The sequence below is a fragment of the Schistocerca piceifrons genome, chromosome 8, assembly GCF_021461385.2.
Source record: "Schistocerca piceifrons isolate TAMUIC-IGC-003096 chromosome 8, iqSchPice1.1, whole genome shotgun sequence".
Classification (NCBI taxonomy): Eukaryota; Metazoa; Arthropoda; class Insecta; order Orthoptera; family Acrididae; genus Schistocerca; species Schistocerca piceifrons.
Window position 1 is genome coordinate 445,675,652 of NC_060145.1, and position 17,551 is coordinate 445,693,202.

Below are 17,551 nucleotides of genomic sequence, written 5' to 3' on the forward strand. Positions count from 1 at the left end.
ACAACGCGAGGCACAACTACTCCAACCCGTAAGGATCTTGGAGGAACAGCTATCCACAGCTTAGACTCCGCAACCTCGGGCCAAGGACTAGGCCCGTATGTTCAGCGTCAGCAAGACTGTATTGCCTAGTCTGCGCTGAGCCGCCGTAGCGAGAGATCGTTCTGGCTCGACATTCCGCTTTGTCTCGCTGGCGCTTTTGTTCCCGCGCGTCTTTATCAAGTCACGTGGTCATCGGCGACTGCGTTACAGAAGCTGCAGCGAATCTTCACTTGTGACGACTCACCTGCGAGTGCGTTAGCGGCGAAATTGTCGTTTTGTTTTTGTTTTTGGTTTTAGGGCGCAAAACTTCTATGGTTATTAGCGCCCAGCCCGTGACTTAGGAAACTGGAAAAAATCGAAATTTAAAACCAGCAGCAATGGGAACAAAGTCATAAAATTTGAGAAACTAAAAGCAGAAGGAATGCTTAAAAATCCACTACAGAAAGGGGTTGGTTGTCCCCAAAAAAAGCTTCAAATGACTGACGTCATTTCACTGTCACTAATAAACTGGAGAACGCGGTCGGCTGAGCGCGTGTCATCTGCTAAAATCGACGATAGATCAGGCGATAGCTGTAGACGGGAGCGTAACGGATTAAAATAGGGGCATTCAATTAAAAGGTGTCTTACCGTCCACAGCTGAGAGCAGTGGGGACAGAGTGGGGGAGGATCGCCGCTTAAAAGATGTCGATGGCTAAAAAGACAGTGCCCCATCCGGAGTCTAGCTAAAATTACCTCCTCCCGACGACGCGTTCTGGAGGAAGAGGTCCAAGCGCAAGGAAGGGCTTTCACTTCCCGCAATTTATTATGGGGAAGTGTTGACCAATGCGCATGCCATAAATGAGCAACTTGGCGACATAAACCGCTCCGTAGATCGGTGAAGGGAAGCGACTGAATAGCTGGCCGAGGAAGAGAGACTGCAGCCTTGGCCGCTATATCGGCCGCCTCATTCCCACAGATACCAGCGTGTCCCGGGAGCCAGAGGAACGCCACCGAGACGCCCCCCAGGTGGAGCAAGCGCAGACAGTCCTGAATCCGGTGGACCAGAGGGTGCTCAGGGTAAAGAGCTTGGAGACTGAGGAGAGAGCTGAGAGAATCCGAGCAGATTACGTACTGTATCCGCTGATGGCGGCGGATGTAGTGGACAGCCTGGAGAACAGCGTAAAGCTCCGCAGTATAAACCGAACACTGGTCGGGAAGCCGAAAGTGATTTGGGGTGTCGCCAACAATATAGGCACTCCCTACACCTAACGATGTTTTCGAGCCGTCGGTGTAAATAAATGTGGCGTCCATCATTTGTGCACATAGAGCAGCAAATGCCCGATGGTAAACAAGTGTAGGGGTACCATCCTTGGGAAATTGACAAAGGTCACGGAGCAAGTAGATCCGGGGACGGAGCCAAGGCGGTGCTGTACCCAAAGTTGTCAAGAAGGTTTTGGGAAAGCGGAAGGAAACAGAATGGAGCAGTTGACGGAAGCAGACTCCCAGGGGTAGTAGGGAGGAGGGGCAGCCTGCATACCCTACATCAAAGGAGGCGTCGAAAAAAAGATCATGGGCTGGATTAGCAGGCATGGAAGACAGATGGCTAGCATAACGACTCAGAAGGACTGCCCGCCGATTGGACAGCGGAGGTTCAGCAGTCTCAGCATAAAGGCTTTCCACAGGGCTGGTGTAAAAAGCTCCAGACACTAAACGTAATCCACGGTGGTGGATAGAGTCGAGACGCCGAAGAATAGACGGCCGAGCAGAGGAGTAGACTATGCTTCCATAATCCAATTTCGAGCGCACTAAGGCGCGATAGAGGCGGAGAAGGACCACTCGGTCCGCTCCCCAGGAGGTACCATTCAGGACACGGAGGGTGTTAAGGGAACGCAGACAGCGAGCCGAAAGATAGGAAACGTGGGAGGAGCACCACAGTTTTCTGTCAAATACAAGACCCAAGAATTTAGCGACGTCGGAAAACGGAAGGTTGACAGGACCTAGATGTAAGGAGGGCGGAAGGAACTCCTTTCGTCGCCAAAAATTAACACAAACGGTCTTACTGGGTGAGAAACGGAAGCCGGTTTCGATGCTCCACGAGTGGAGGCGATCGAGACATCCTTGAAGACGTAGTTCAAGAAGGCTGGTCCGCTGAGAGCTGTAGTAGATCGCAAAATCGTCCACAAAGAGGGAGCCCGAGACATCAGGAAGGAGACAATCCATAATTGGATTTATGGCGATGGCAAACAGTACAACACTCAGCACGGAGCCCTGGGGTACCCCGTTTTCTTGGGAGAAAGTACGGGAGAGAGTAGTGTTCACCCGCACCCTAAATGTGCGCTCTGCCATAAATTCGCGAAGAAAAAGGGGCAGCCGGCCTCGAAAGCCCCAAGAGAACAGTGTGCAGAGGATGCCTGTCCTCCAACAGGTATCATATGCTCTCTCCAGATCAAAAAATATTGCTACCGTTTGGCGTTTCCGGAGAAAATTGTTCTTGATATAAGTGGAGAGAGCAACAAGATGGTCAACTGCAGAACGATGCTTTCGGAATCCGCATTGGGCTGGTGTTAAAAGACTGCGGGATTCCAGCCACCAAGCTAAACGGTAATTCACCATACGCTCCAAAACCTTACAGACACTACTCGTGAGAGAAATGGGGCGATAGCTAGAGGGGAGATGTTTGTCCTTTCCAGGTTTCGGAACGGGAACGACAATAGTTTCCCGCCATCGTCTGGGAAAGGTACTGTCGGTCCAAATTCGATTATAAAGGCGAAGGAGGTAACGCAGACTATGGGTTGATAAATGCAGCAACATTTGGACATGGACACCATCCGGTCCTGGGGCGGAGGAGCGAGAAGAAGAGAGGGCATGTTGGAGTTCCCGCAAGGAGAAAACAGTATTATAGCTTTCGCGGTTTTTAGAGGAGAAAGCAAGAGGTCGCACTTCCGCTGCACGTTTCTTCGGGAGAAACGCTGGCGGGTAATTTGAAGAGCTCGAAATCTCAGCAAAGTGCTGACCCAATGAGTTAGAAATTGCGACGGGGTCCACTAAAGTATCATGCGCGACAGTGAGCCCAGAGACCGGGGAGAAACTAGGCGCGCCTGAGAACCGTCGAAGCCGACTCCAAACTTCCGAGGAGGGAGTGAAGGTGTTAAATGAGCTAATAAAGAATTTCCAGCTTGCCTTCTTGCTATCGCGGATGACGCGACGGCATCGCGCACGGAGCTGCTTATATCGGATACAGTTGGCCAAAGTTGGATGGTGACGGAAAATGCGAAGAGCACATCGCCGCTCACGTATTGCGTCACGGCATGCCTCGTTCCACCAAGGAACTGGGGGGCGCCGGGGCAATTCGGAGGTGCGTGGTATTGAACGTTCCGCAGCTGTAAGAATAACGTCGGTAATATGTGTGACCTCATCGTCGACGCTGGGAAAGCGACGGTCATCGAATGTCGCTAGAGACGAAAAAAATTTCCAATCGGCTTGGGCAAACTTCCAGCGTCGCGGACGCATGGAGGGCAGTTAAGGCTGCAGTCGAAGGACACACGGAAAGTAGTCACTCGAGTGTGTATCATCAAGGGCGAACCATTCGAAGCGCCGAGCTAGCGGAACAGTACCGACCGCAAAGTCCAAATGAGATAAATTTGTCGTGGAGGAAGACAAAAATGTGGGGACCCCAGTGTTGAGGCAAACTAGATCCGCTTGGTGGAAGACGTCTAGCAATAGTGAGCCACGTGAACAAGGATGTGGAGATCCCCAAAGCGGGTGGTGGGCATTGAAGTCCCCAACCAGCAAATAGGGGGGTGGAAGCTGACCAAGAAGATGAAGGAGATCAGCTCGTGCCATTGGTGTGGACGATGGAATGTATACCGTACAAAGAGAGAACGTGTATCCAGAAAGGGAAAGACGGACGGCGACAGCTTGGAAGGAACTGTTTAAGGGGATTGGGTGATAATGGAGAGTATCATGGAGAAGAATCATGAGTCCTCCATGGGCTGGAGTGACTTCAACACAGGGGAGGTCATATCGGACGGACTGAAAATGAGGGAGAACAAAGCGGTCATGGGGACGCAGCTTTGTTTCCTGAAGACAGAAGATGACCGGCGAGTAGGATCGTAAGAGGATCGACAATTCATCCCGATTGGCTCGAATGCCGCGGATATTCCAGTGGATAATGGACATAAGGTGAACAGAAAATGGAGGAATGTGACCAAGGGTGCTGTCAACTCAACGACTGCTCAGAGCTTGCGACCGACAGCATGGAATGGCATTCAGTCGAAGGCAGAAGATCCTGATCCATAGGTTGGTCAGGAGCAGCTCCTGCCACCAGCGATCGGCCGGTTGACCGGCCACCAGCAGTGCGCCTCAGCGACACAGAAGACGGCCGAGGGCGATTTCCGCCAGGTGGTGCTGTAGATGGGACTCACCTTGGCGGAGAAGGAGAGGAACTGTGTTTCTTTGTAGCCATCTTGGAAGTATGATGTTTAGATGAAGGAGGAACCGATGGTTGTGAAGTTGCGGTACGTAAAAACTCTTCACGAGTATGCTCTTTTTTCGAAGACTTGGCGTCTGACTTTTGGGCTCGAGATTTAGCAGAACCCGACGAAGGGTGAGCCATAGAGTGGGCAGGCGAAAGAGGTGAGGTTGAACGGGCGATCTTTGCGCTGGCCGATCTGACGACCGTGGTACTAAAGGTGAGGTTGCAAGTCTGCATGGCCGCCTCCTTTGTTGGCCGAGGAGAAGCAAGGACAGTGCTGTATTTTCCTGTCTGAGGCACGGTGGGCTGTCGACTGGTGAATAATTTTCGAGCAGCAAAGGTCGACACCTTTTCCTTGACTCTTATTTCCTGGATGAGCTTTTCGTCCTTAAAAACGGGGCAATCTCGAGAGGAAGCAGCGTGGTCACCCATACAGTTGATGCAGCGAGGGGATGGAGGTGGGCAAGCACCCTCATGGGCATCCTTGCCACACGTAACACATTTGGCCGGATTGGAACAGGACTGGTGTGATTGAACCGCTGACATCGATAGCAATGCGTAGGGTTTGGGGCGTCAGGGCGAACGGAAATCATCTCATAGCCTGCTTTGATTTTTGATGGGAGTTGAACTTTGTCAAATGTCAAGAACACAGTGCGGGTTGGAATGATGTTCGTGTCAACCCTTTTCATAACCCTATGAACAGCCGTTACGCCCTGGTCAGACAGGTAGTGCTGAATTTCTTCGTCAGACAATCCATCGAGGGAGCGTGTATAAACGACTCCACGCGAGGAATTTAAGGTACGGTGCGGTTCCACCTGGACAGGGAAGGTGTGGAGCAGAGAAGTACGCAGCAATTTTTGAGCCTGGAGGGCACTGTGTGTTTCTAACAACAGGGTGCCATTCCATAATCTGGAACAAGACTTTACAGGACCTGCAATTGCGTCAACACCTTTCTGAATAATGAAAGGGTTGACCGTGGAGAAGTCGTGACCTTCGTCAGACCGAGAAACAACAAGGAACTGTGGCAACGATGGAAGAACCGTCTGTGGCTGAGACTCAGTGAACTTACGCTTGTGAGCAGACATAGTGGAAGGTGAGGAAACCATTGCGGAAGAATCCCCCATGATTACCGGCGTCTCCGATGGCGCGCTCCTCCCTTGTGGGGGCCCTCACTGAGGGCACACCCGCTTTAGGTGATTGTTCACACCTCAGGTCACACCTCCCGACAAACGGACGGAGGGACCAATCGGCACTTTCGGAAGGTATCAGCTCGGGTTATCACCCCTCCCTGGGCCTGGGCGTTACCAGGGGATACGTACGTGTCCTACCTGTCTACCCGGGGCGGGGAATTACGCGTTACCCCGTCACTGGCTACGCATGGAAGTGCGTGGGTCGGCCTTCAGACACGCACAGGGAGGAAAAAAGAGAAAGGGAAAGGAAAGAAGAGGGGGGTCTCAAACGCCGCAGCAGAGAAAAGGGCAAAGAGAAGAGGGAAGGAAAAGAGAAGGACAGAGGAAGGACGAGGACTTGCAAGTGTAGAAAGCAAGGAATTTGGAACAGTTTCGAGCGTCCGTCTCCGGACGTAGGCACAAACGATACTCCCAGAGGGGGAGAAAGGGAAGGGAAGGAAAGAGCCAGAGGTGAGGGGGGGGGGGCGAAGATGGGGGACGGGGAAGGATGCGGAAAGGGAAGGGATGGTATGCAGCCCGGAAAGGAAGGAGGGCCACATTAGCTCGGGGTCCCGTGCTCGCTACGCACGTGCCCACAAAAGAGTTGTGGACCCCCTGGGGGGGGGCGAAATTGTCGTGTACACCACGCTACCGGTTGCGAAACAAATCCATCCAGTAATCGATCTGTGGCGCGCCTAGGGACCGTTAGGGCACGCCGTGAGCCAGGACCCCCATCGCGGGGGCCAAGTCCGCGGTCACTAGAGTTAGAGACTACCATTTTTTCTTTCTCACTATACAGCTGCCCGATGGACCATCAGATGGTCGCGGAGGACGGCTCTGACGACGGCAGCATCCGTCCAACAATTCGCGGCAGACCAGGTGACGACCACGGTCGATACCTCCGCTCCCCCCCCCCCCCTCCCCCAGGCTATAACCCTGTAAAAGGGGTAGAACTCTTCGCCATCACGAACCAGATGGCAAAAGCTGTCTCAGCCTCTGAACGAGAGGGCGCCGAGAAGGCTTACCAACGGTTCATGAAGTATAAACTAGCCGCCACACTACCAGCCACAGCCAGAGAAGAGGTCACATAGTACCGCCGGGAGCCCCGCCAGTACAGGCCAATCAAGGGGCTGCTGCTTTGCCAGCTGCGCCTCAAGCGACTGAGGTCATTCCAGAGGCAAACCTCGAACAACTCATCCTGGAAGGAGAGCCCATGGAATGCACGCTACCGCCTCTAAAGAGACCCGCAGACGCGGTGGACGACGACGAGTCGTCCGCGTGCGCTTCTTCTATTAACAGGTTACAACAGAAGAAGAAGCCACACACGCCAGAGGGCGCCTCAGGCGACACGAGGCCGCCCGCGAAGACTCAGAGGGTTTCGTCGTCCCAAAACGGCGGCACACGGCTAGAGCAATAAAGCTCGAACCGGTGCAGCCAATAGGGACACACAGCTCTTTTTCAGATCCCCTCAAGAAGAGAGCATGGAAGCGGAGCTGCAGGTACCACAAGCCAAGAAGCCACCTGTTCCCCTGCCGATCGTCGTACTCTGGAAGGACACCTTCAGGTCCTTGCTAGAGAAATTCAAAGAGGTGACACCCTCCTCAAAAATAAGATGCCAAGGAAACGAGCTCTACAGGATCTCGCTCTCGAACATGGCCGACTACAGGAAGGCCATGCACATAATTCAGGAAGACAGGTTGTTCTGCTACACCCATAACGCAGATCCCATGAAGCTCCTAAAGGTGGTTTTAGGCACCTTCCTATCAGGATGGAGCCAGACCACCTCAAAGAGGAACTGCACACACTGGGCTACAGTGCTCAGTCAGCATCATGCAATCACCTAGGACCAGAAAAGACATGCCCCTATTCCTGATTGTACTGCCTGACAACATCGAGGCAAGGAAAATATTCCAGCTAAAGGAGGTTGCTCGAGTGGGGGTTGAGGTGGAACCACTTAGGGCAAAAGGCAGAAGAGCGCAATGCTTTTCATGCCAGGGTATGGACCATGTGTCACGTTTCTGCTGTAAGCCGGCCCGCTGCGTAAAATGCGCGCGAGCACACCAGAGCCGAAACTGCAAAAAGCCATTGGAGGAGAAACCGCATTGCTGCAACTGCAGCGAGCCCCACGTGGAGACCGGAAGGCGTGAACGGCGCACGGAGCACCTGACCCGTGCCAACCCCTCACTAGAAACGCCCACAGAGCCGAACTCGGCCACGCAGGCACTCTCGACCGCCACCACGGCCACCCATACCACTCCAGCAGAGCAGAATGAGTTGAGTGCACTCCTGCACTCAACACTCTGCTACAACAACTGCCAATACTGATCACGGCAGCTCTGTAGGCTGGTTCCGTTCCCCCCACGCCTTGCCATGGATAATGGCCTCATACATGGCCTCACCTTTTGTTGTTTTAACGCAAACGGACTGTACCGCCAACAGGGTGAATTTATACAGTTTCTGCAAGACGAAGCAATTGACATCTGCCTCATTAGCGAAACACACCTGAAGCTTGGCGTAAACGTCAGAGTAGCAAACTACTCCTGCTACCGTTATGACAGGCCAACGGCCAGAGGAGGCACGGCAGTTTACGTCAAAAGGACCATCAAGCACCACCAGACAACCTACCAGATTTCAACACCCTAGAGGCCACTGGTATAAACGTGAACACTGCCATCGGGCACATCACGTTCGTGGCGGTCTATAGACCACCTGGGGCCAGCCTGGAGCCGACCGCCTTCGACGAGCTGCTGACTGTGGGGAGGCGAGTGTTCATTGCGGGTGACCTCAACGTGAAACACACGCAGTGGAACTCGCGCTTCACAAACGTCAGTGGCCGCCGACTCCTCCGAGAAGCACTTAGGAATGGCGCCTACGTCTTAGGGCCGTACGACCACACCATCTTCCCTGGCCGAAGACAGTAAGACGTGCTCGATATCACCCTTATCAAGGAATCGAGCAACACATTACAGCCAACACTCGATGTGCTCTATTGTCAGACGACGTGCCAGTGGTTATGACAGACATAGTAGGCACAGCAGTACCCCTCGTCGTCGAAACTACAGACGCATGGACCTGGACAGGTACCAGGAGGGCGTCACCACCCTATTAGTAGACGCACCAAATGTGAAGTGGGAGCCGATGCTGCCCTGCAGTTACTAAACTGCCAGCTGATGCAATCAGCTGAAGCAACCACCACCACCACCACCACCACCAGATCACTCCCGTCGCCTCCCACCACAAATACGAGAAGCGATCAGGGGGGGGGGGGGAAACCGCGTGTTCAGGCAATGCCAGCTCACACGTCAACCAGCCACTAAAAATCGCCTCAACCACATGCAGTGGGAGAACAATGCTGCGGTTGAGGCACATAGAAACCAAAACTGGGCTGACCTAGTGGAGACACTGAACCCAGAGGACGGCAGTGCCTGGCACACAATGAAGTCGGCCGACGACAACAGGTCCCCCCCGCTACCTGTTGCACAGGAAATCATCTGCAGCCCTGACGCGAAAGGAAGTACCCTGGCTGACCACTTTGAAGTGCCTTTCACGCCTGTGGAAGACCATCTCGATGTGGAAAACATCCGCAGGGTAGAGGAGAGGAGCAGCTGCCTATTTTCCTGACAGCGCGAAAGGGGGGCGATGAAATCGAGCCCATCACAGAAGCGGAAGTGGCCGCAGAACCACAGGCGCTCAACACCAAGAAAGCGGGATGCAGTGACGGAGTAGACAACCCTTTACGTAAGAACCTACGTGCAGGGGCTCACCAGCCTCTAGCAGCGCTATTCAACTGGGTCCTTCGCACAGGGAAATACCCTTCTGAGTGGAAACACGCAGAAGTCGTAGTCTTCCCCAAAGCAAACGAGGACCCACGACACGCCGCCAACTACAGACCGATTAGTCTACTTCCGTCACTCTCCAAGGAGTTTGAGCGTCTGTTCGCTAAACGGCTCCTACAACACCTCACGGCGGAAGGAGTCATCCCTGATGAGCAATTTGGCTTTCGCAGCAGCCACTCCACAACACACCAGCTCACGAGACTGGTCGTGGAAGCCATGCAAGCACTGGAGACCAGGGAATACCTACGGGCGGTATTCCTAGACGTTACTAAAGCATTCGACTCCGTGTGGCACGACGGCCTCGTGTTCAAGCTCTTTGTGCACAAGGTACCGACGTCACACGGAGTGCTGATCAAATCATACCTGGATGCAAGGACCTTCCACGTCAGGTTAGACGACAAAACGTCAACACATCGCCAAATCCGAACAGGAGTACCGCAGGGATCAGTATTAGACCCCCTATTATACAGTCTACACTGTGGACACTCCGCAGATAGCGCGAGTAAAAATTGCACTATACGCCGACGACACCGCACTGTTGATGCGGAGCATGAACACGGCGGAGACCAGGAGACAACTTTAGTTACGCTGCGACGTCCTGGGCGCATGGTCGACAAAGTGGCAGCTCAAGACAATGCTTCGAAGGGCCAGGCAGTGATCTTCACGAGGAGAACACTGCCACCCCCTCTGCAGCCTGTCAGCATCATCGGAGGCCCCATCCCATGGAGCAAGACCGGAAAATACCTTGGGGTCACTCTTGATCAAATGCTTACCTGGCGACCACGCGTCCAGGACGTCTGGGACAGAGCTATAGGGCGCATAGGAGTCCTGTACCCTCTGTTAGACCCCACATCAACTCTTCCCCCACACCATGGCATCACACTATACGTAGTACTTATACGACCAGTGCTAGAGTATGTGACAGCGGTGTGGGGAAAAGCAGCAGACGAGCACATCGACGCACTACAGAGGGTGCAGAAAAGAGCTCTGAAGCTCGCTCTGCGGCTACCTAAGTGGTACCTCACGGCTTGGCTACATGAGCAAACAGGCATTCCGCTCCTCAGAAACAGGTTCAAACAGTAAGCCAGTCTGTTTTATGCCGAAACCGCGCATAACCGGCACATAAAGGACCTGGGCCAACAAATACATCTCAGGCCAACTGCTCGCTGGCCTGATTTGTTGCACGATTAACACTCAGGCACACACATAGGACGCCAGGAGCGTCCAGCATGGACAGACCACCCATCAGGCAAACAATTCAGAACACAAAGTACCTGGGGGAGTAGCACCACGTGCTTAGCCTGCGTCCACAACGAACCAAACCGGTTGGTTACGTAAACAGCAGCAGCAGCAGGAAGACTGTATCAGCGATTCCAAGGTAGGATTGTCAAGCGGACGGACGTGCGTCTACCTGTGCTCCGCGCTGCTATTGTGATTCTGCCTTGGGAAATCCCACCTCGCGCTCTCGCCTTTGGCTAGAGCTCGCCTCATTGCTTGGAGCTCGCGTTCTTTGTCTCGTCTGGGTGCCTTCGCATCGTTGACCGCAGGGAGACGGTGGTCGTGCCGCTGCCTGGGTTGGTTTTCCGTGATCGTTGCCACTTCGGAAAGAGCAGAATTGTCGTTTTCGAAGCGGATTGTCTTTGTTCTAGCGCCATTCGATCGGGCTGCCGGTGTTGGGGCATCTGCACGACTTGTGGTGTTGGTTTTTTTTGTGGTTTTAGGGCGCACAACTTCAATGGTCATTAGCGCCCTGACTACGTTAAGAATGCACCGCGAGGCACAAGTTTAAAACAACAACTAAAAGAGAAAACACGATAAAAGACAGACTGACAGGCATAGGATTAAAAAACAGCATCATCAAATGTCCTTAGAGAGGTTTGTCAAATTGATAAAACGAAGAACACGAGCAGCTGCTCGTGGGTCATCCGCTAAAATGGCATCTAAAGTACATGGCAGGTTAAGATGTAGACGCAGTGTGTTAAAATACGGACAGGACATTAAAATGTGGCGGACGGTCAGCAATTGCCCACATGGGCAGAACGGCGCCGGCGCAGCCGTCAGCAGATGGCGATGGCTGAACCGGCAGTGTCCAATGCGTAACCGGGCCAAAACGACCTCCTCCCGCCGAGAAGGGCGGGAGGAGGACGTCCAAGCCATGGGAAGAGGTTTCAAGGCCCGAAGCTTGTTGTCTGTAAGTGCAGCCCAATCGGCATGCCACAGCGATAAAATGCGCCGACAAATGACCCTGCTACAATCTGACGAAGGGACACAACAAGAAGCTGTCCGAGGCTGGAGGACTGCAGCCTTGACCCCGGCATCTGCAGCTTCGTTCCCAGGGATACCGACATGGCCAGGGACCCACATAAAGCTAACAGGAGAACCAACGTCCACCAGCTGCCGAAGAGAGCGTTGGATCCGGTGCATGAAAGGGTGAGCCGGGTACGGATCAGTGAGGCTCTGGATGGCGCTCAGGGAATCGGAGCAGATGACATAAGCAGAATGTCTGTGGCGGCAGATGTAAAGAAAAGCCTGGTAGAGGGCAAAGAGCTCAGCTGTGAAGACCGAACAATGGCCATGGAGCCGGTATTTGAAACTTTGTGCCCCGACAATAAAGGAACACCCGACCCCGTCATTGGTCTTAGAGCCATCTGTATAAATGAAGGTCATATTGATGAACTTCGAACGAAGTTCCACAAAACGGGAGTGGTAGACCGAACCAGGGGTAACCTCTTTTGGGAGCGAGCTGAGGTCAAGGTGAACGCGGACCTGAGCCTGGAGCCAAGGTGGCGTGTGGCTCTCGCCCACTCGAAAGGTTGCAGGGAGTGAAAAATTAAGGTGTTGAAGGAGGTGACGAAAGCGAACTCCAGGGGGTAGCAGGGCAGAGACATACAACCCGTATTGACGGTCGAGAGAGTCGTCAAAAAAGGAACGATAAGACGGGTGGTCGGGCATTGACAGTAGCCGACAGGCATACCGACAAAGCAGTATATCGCGCCGGTAGGTGAGTGGCAATTCACCAGCGTCAGCATGAAGACTCTCTACGGGACTAGTATAAAACGCTCCGATCGCAAGTCGTAAACCCCGATGTTGTATGGAGTTGCGGCGTAAGATGGATGGCCGTGCAGAGGAGTATACGAAGCTCCCATAATCCAGCTTGGAGCGGACGATCGACCGATATAGGCGGAGCAGGACGGTTCGATCCGCTCCCCACGACATACCACTGAGAACATGGAGGACATTTAAAGAACGGGTACAACGGGCAGCCAAATATGACATGTGGAGACCAGCTAAGTTTCCTGTCAAATGTAAGACCTAAAAATTTGGTTGTCTCCACGATTGGGAGAGCAACGGGACCGAGTCGTAAGGACGGTGGGAGAAACTCTTTGTAGCGCCAGAAGTTAATACAGACCGTCTTCTCGGCAGAGAAACTGAAGCCATTGGCGACACTCCTGGAGTAAAGACGGTCAAGAGAACGCTGAAGACAGCGCTCCAGGACACGTGTACACTGCGCGCTGCAATAGATGGTAAAATCGTCCACGAAAAGGGAGCCTGATACATCAGCTGGGAGGCAATCCATTATTGGATTGATCGCTATGGGGAAGAGAGCGACGCTCAAAACTGAGCCCTGTGGCACCCCATTCTCCTGGCGAAAGGTGTCTGACAGGACAGAACCCACACGCACCCTGAACTGTCGATCCATTAAAAAGGAACGAATAAAAATAGGGAGGCGACCGCGAAGGCCCCATGTATGCATGGTGCGGAGAATGCCCGCCTTCCAACAGGTGTCGTAAGCCTTCTCCTAATCAAAGAACACAGCCGCGGTCGGGCGCTTCCGCAAGAAGTTATTCATAATGAAGGTCGCCAAGGTAACCAGATGGTCAACAGCAGAGCGGCGCCTACGAAATCCACATTGTACATTGGTAGGCGTCGAGACTCGAGTAGCCAAACCAATCGAGAGTTAACCATTCGCTCCATCTCTTTACAGACACAGCTGGTAAGCGAGATGGGTCGATAACTGGAAGGCAAGTGCTTGTCCTTCCCCGGCTTAGGAATCGGGACAACAATAGACTCGCGCCAGCATGCGGGAACATGTCCCTCAATCCAGATGCGATTGTAAGTACGAAGAAGAAAACCTTTACCCGCAGGAGAAAGGTTCTTCAGCATCTGAATATGAATAGAATCAGGCCCTGGAGCGGAGGACCGTGATCGGCCAAGTGCGTTTTCGAGTTCCCGCATGGTGAATGGGGCATTATAACTTTCACGATTCGAGGATCGGAAGTTAGGTGGCCTAGCCTCCTCTGCCTGTTTGCGGGGGAGGAAGGCAGGGTGGTAATGAGCGGAGCTCGAAACCTCTGCGAAAAAGCGGCCGAAGGCATTGGAGACATCCTCAGGGGCCACAAGGACGTCATTCGCGACCGTCAAGCTAGAAACTGGTGAGTGGACCTTACTGTCAGATAGCAGGCGCAGGCTACCCCAGACAACCGAAGGAGTAAAACTGTTGAAGGTGCTTGTGAAAGCAGCCCAGCTGGCTTTCTTGCTTTCTTTAATAATACGACGACACTGAGCACGTAATCGTTTATAATTGATACAATTCGCCACTGTAGGGTGGCGTTTAAAGGTGCGTAAAGCACGTCGACGAGCACGTAAAGAATCTCTACATGCTGCGGTCCACCAGGGGACCGGTACGCGACGTGGAGAAGAAGTAGGGTGAGGGATGGAATATTCAGCAACAGCGAGATTGACTTCCGTGAGGTGTGCGACCTGACGATCGCAGCTTGTGAAGGTTTGATCCTGAAAGGTCGCCCTGGAAGAGAAGAGCCCCCAGTCTGCCTTGGAGATGGTCCAACTAGAGGAGCACGGAGAGGGGGTATGCTGCAGGAGATGGATAACACACGGGAAGTGGTCGCTCGAATATGTATCAGAAAGTGCATACCACTCAAACCGGCGTGCAAGTTGGGGAGTACATATAGAGAGGTCTAAATGGGAATAGGTGTGAGATGTGTCCGAAAGAAAAGTAGGGACGCCAGTATTGAGGCAGACAAGATTGAGCTGGTTGAAAAGGTCTGCTAACAGGGAGCCACTCGGGCAGGATGCTGGAGAGCCCCAAAGGGGATGGTGGGCATTGAAGTCTCCAGTTAACAAAAATGGTGCAGGTAGCTGAGCAATAAGTTGCATCACGTCTGCCCTGGTAACGGCAGATGACAATGGAGTGTAAACGGTACAAAAGGAAAACGTAAAAGTGGGGAGAGTAATGCGGATGCCAACTGCCTGCAGGCCGGTGTGCAACGTGATGGGATCGTAGTAAATATCATCCCGGACCAGCAACATAACCCCTCCATGAGCCGGAATACCTACCACAGGGGGTAGGTCAAAACGCACAGAGGTGTAGTGTGCCAAGGCAATTTGATCGCATGGGCGTAGCTTCGTTTCCTGGAGGGCTACGACGAGCGGACGGTGCAAGCGGAGCGGCAACTTCAAGTCCTCTCGGTTGGAGCGAATGCTGCAAATATTCCAGTGAATAAGTGCCATCGTAAGAAGAAAAGGAAGATGAAAGAAGGGGTCACCTCGAAGGCCGCTGAGTGCCTGGCTTCGAGCGAGCACTGCCGCCGTTATCAGTAGGCGGACAGTCATCGTCCATTGGGTCTATAGGTTCATCGGCCATCTTGGGAGGATGGCCGGGAGGGAGAGCTTCCTCCGCCGGTGAACGGCCAGATGTTCGGCTACCAGCGGTGCGGCCAGGCGAAACGGATGACGGCCTGGGGCGGCAACCGCTGGGTGGCGCAGGAGAAGAAATGCGCCGTGGCGGATAAGGAGAACTGTGCTTCCTATGAGCCTTCTTGGAAGGACGTTTGGTGGAAGTACCGGTCGAAGGCTGAGAGGTCGAGGTACGTAGGAAGTCTGCACGGGACGGTTCCTTCTTGAAGGCCCGTGCATCTGACTTCTGGGTCTTCGTCTTAGCAAAAGCTGATGAAGGGGCTGGTGTCTGTGGGGTGATGGGAGGAAGAGGAGACGTCGACCGCGCGATCTTAGCACTGGCCGAACGGACGACCGTGGTGCTGAAGGTCAGGTCGCATGCTTGGGTTGCCACCTCCCTGGTAGTCCGAGGAGAGGCGAGGACAGTACTGAATTTCCCCGCTGGGAGCAGCGTGGGCTTCCTACTAGCCAATAGCTTGCGAGCAGCCGAGGTGGACACTTTCTCTTTGACCCGAATTTCTTGGATACAGCGTTCTTCCTTATAGACAGAACAGTCGCAGGAGGATGCGGCATGGTCACCCTGACAGTTCGAACAACGAGGAGACGGAGGTGGACAGTCACCCTCATGGGCATCCCTGACACAAGTGACACATTTAGCCGCATTGGAACAAGACTGTCGAGTGTGATTGAAACGCTGACACTGGTAGCAGCGCGTAGGTGTCGGGACATAGGGGCGAACAGAAATAACCTCGTAGCCCGCCTTGATGCGCAATGGCAGCTTAACACTATCGAAGGTCAAGAAAAGTGTCCGGGTTGCTACAAGGTCATTGTTGACCTTTTTCATGACCCTATGGACAGCCGTCACGCCCTGCTCAGCGAGGAAAGATTGAATCTCCTCGTCAGTCAATCCGTCGAGGGAGCTAGTATAGACTACACCACGAGACGAATTCAAAGTTCGGTGGGCCTCCACCCGGATAGGGAACATGTACAGGAGTGTGGCCCGAAGCAGTTTTTGTGCCTGAAAGGCGCTCTCAGTTTCTAGTAATAAGGTACCGTTACGTAACCTGGTACAAGATTTGACAGATTCGGCTATGGCACCTACGCCCTTCTGGATAACGAAAGGTTTGACAGAGGAAACATCCTTTCCGTCCTCAGATCGAGAAACGACGAGGAACTGTGGGGCAGGCGGTAGTACTTTTGTCACTGGTGGCTGGTCAAGTTTCCGGTTTTGGGCAGAAGTCTAGAGAGAGGGAGTGAAATCCATTGCGGAGGAATCCCCCATGATTGCCAGCGTCTCCGATGGCGCGCTCCTTCCTTGTGGGGACCCTCTCAGAGGGCACTCCCGCCTTAGGTGAATGTTTACACCTCAGGTCACACCTCCCGAGAAACATACGGAGGGACCAATCGGCATGGTCAGAAGGTATCAGCTCAGGCAATCTCCCCTCCCCGGGCCAGGCCTTTACCAGGGGGTACGCGCGTGCCTTACATGTGTACCCAGGGCGGGGAATTACGCGTTACCCCGTCACCGGCTACGCGAGCGAACGCGTGGGTCGGCCTTCAGGCACGCACAGGGAGGAAGGAAGAAGAGGAAAAAGGAGAGAGAGAGAGAGGGAGAGAAAGAGAGAGGACAGACTGTCTCAAACGCCGAGGCGGAGACCAGAGAAGGCAAGGAGAAGAAGGCAATGAGAAGGCAAGGAGAAGAAGGCGATGAGAAGGCAAGGAGATTTTGCAGGGGAAAGAGTAAGGAAGACAGTGAGGTGGAGAAGAGCAAAGAAAGGAACCAACCAAAGGTAGGAAGAAACGAGAAGTGAAAAAGCAAAATGACCGCAAATAGAGGTCGTGGAACCGTCCGTCTCCGGACGCAGGCGCTAACTACCCCCGGGAGGGGGAGGGACTCCTTTTAGTCGCCTCTTACGACAGGCAGGAATACCGCGGGCCTATTCTAATCCCCGGACCCGCAGGGGGGGACTTGTGGTGTGGATGACATAGCGGGGGAGCTGCGCTGCGATCTCAAGTCAGAAGAATATTTCAAGAGGAAGAGAAAACTTCGACAATTCTGCGTCCTAGGTGCTAGGTTATCTGCGGTCCAGGGAGCCGTTGCGCTCTGTGGCCGACCGTGCAGGCCGCGCAGTAGATAACGGTATCCCGCGCCCGCTAACATAGGGCGACGGAGTTGTGACACAGAATTGCCATAAGATAGGGAGTAGGAATATCATATGCTCGATGAACTATATGTAAGCGTAGTGGGTAGGGAAATTCGGACTCGGCAAAATCCCACCTTTTTGCGGATGTCCCACCATGGGACACCTACAGAACAAAAATTCTGAGGACGACTCATAAGATGAGATCGTCCACAAACC